Below are 2163 nucleotides of genomic sequence, written 5' to 3'. Positions count from 1 at the left end.
AGATGCAAGCTTGTCCTGTTTGGTGGAGATGATATTTAATAAAATAAGTAGAAATCCACTAAAAGTTTTGTTTGGTTATCTTGCAATCCCGAGATAATTGTCTCCATGCTCCAAATCCATTTTAAAGCCATTTTTAAGGCATTTCGCGCATACATGAAATGAACACATTTTTCTCCAAAACTATAACAGATGCAAGCTTGTCCTGTTTGGTGGAGATGATATTTAATAAAATAAGTAGAAATCCACTAAAAGTTTTGTTTGGTTATCTTGCAATCCCGAGATAATCGTCTCCATGCTCCAAATCCATTTTAAAGCCATTTTTAAGGCATTTCGCGCATACATGAAATGAACACATTTTTCTCCAAAACTATAACAGATGCAAGCTTGTCCTGTTTGGTGGAGATAATATTTAATAAAATAAGTAGAAATCTACTAAAAGTTTCGTTTGTTTATATTGCCATCCTGAGATAATCGTCTCCATGCTCCAAATCCATTTTAAAGCCATTTTTAAGGCATTTTGCGCATACATGAAATGAACACATTTTTCTCCAAAACTATAACAGATGCAAGCTTGTCCTGTTTGGTGGAGATGATATTTAATAAAATAAGTAGAAATCCACTAAAAGTTTTGTTTGGTTATCTTGCAATCCCGAGATAATCGTCTCCATGCTCCAAATCCATTTTAAAGCCAATTTAAAGGCATTTCGCGCATACATGAAATGAACACATTTTGCTCCAAAACTATAACAGATGCAAGCTTGTCCTGTTTGGTGGAGATGATATTTAATAAAATAAGTAGAAATCCACTAAAAGTTTTGTTTGGTTATCTTGCAATCCCGAGATAATCGTCTCCATGCTCCAAATCCATTTTAAAGCCATTTTTAAGGCATTTCGCGCATACATGAAATGAACACATTTTTCTCCAAAACTATAACAGATGCAAGCTTGTCCTGTTTGGTGGAGATGATATTTAATAAAATAAGTAGAAATCCACTAAAAGTTTTGTTTGGTTATCTTGCAATCCCGAGATAATCGTCTCCATGCTCCAAATCCATTTTAAAGCCATTTTTAAGGCATTTCGCGCATACATGAAATGAACACATTTTTCTCCAAAACTATAACAGATGCAAGCTTGTCCTGTTTGGTGGAGATGATATTTAATAAAATAAGTAGAAATCCACTAAAAGATTTGTTTGGTTATATTGCAATCCCGAGATAATCGTCTCCATGCTCCAAATCCATTTTAAAGCCATTTTTAAGGCATTTCGCGCATACATGAAATGAACACATTTTTCTCCAAAACTATAACAGATGCAAGCTTGTCCTGTTTGGTGGAGATCATATTTAATAAAATAAGTAGAAATCCACTAAAAGTTTTGTTTGGTTATCTTGCAATCCCGAGATAATCGTCTCCATGCTCCAAATCCATTTTAAAGCCATTTTTAAGGCATTTCGCGCATACATGAAATGAACACATTTTTCTCCAAAACTATAACAGATGCAAGCTTGTCCTGTTTGGTGAAGATGATATTTAATAAAATAAGTAGAAATCCACTAAAAGTTTTGTTTGGTTATCTTGCAATCCCGAGATAATCGTCTCCATGCTCCAAATCCATTTTAAAGCCATTTTTAAGGCATTTCGCGCATACATGAAATGAACACATTTTTCTCCAAAACTATAACAGATGCAAGCTTGTCCTGTTTGGTGGAGATGATATTTAATAAAATAAGTAGAAATCCACTAAAAGTTTTGTTTGGTTATCTTGCAATCCCGAGATAATCGTCTCCATGCTCCAAATCCATTTTAAAGCCATTTTTAAGGCATTTCGCGCATACATGAAATGAACACATTTTTCTCCAAAACTATAACAGATGCAAGCTTGTCCTGTTTGGTGGAGATGATATTTAATAAAATAAGTAGAAATCCACTAAAAGTTTTGTTTGGTTATCTTGCAATCCCGAGATAATCGTCTCCATGCTCCAAATTCATTTTAAAGCCATTTTTAAGGCATTTCGCGCATACATGAAATGAACACATTTTTCTCCAAAACTATAACAGATGCAAGCTTGTCCTGTTTGGTGGAGATGATATTTAATAAAATAAGTAGAAATCCACTAAAAGTTTTGTTTGGTTATCTTGCAATCCCGAGATAATCGTCTCCA

Source organism: Anomaloglossus baeobatrachus, unplaced genomic scaffold (assembly GCF_048569485.1).
Source record: "Anomaloglossus baeobatrachus isolate aAnoBae1 unplaced genomic scaffold, aAnoBae1.hap1 Scaffold_91, whole genome shotgun sequence".
NCBI lineage: Eukaryota > Metazoa > Chordata > Amphibia > Anura > Aromobatidae > Anomaloglossus > Anomaloglossus baeobatrachus.
The sequence above is the reverse complement of the archived record's forward strand: the minus strand, read 5'-3'. Positions refer to the sequence as shown.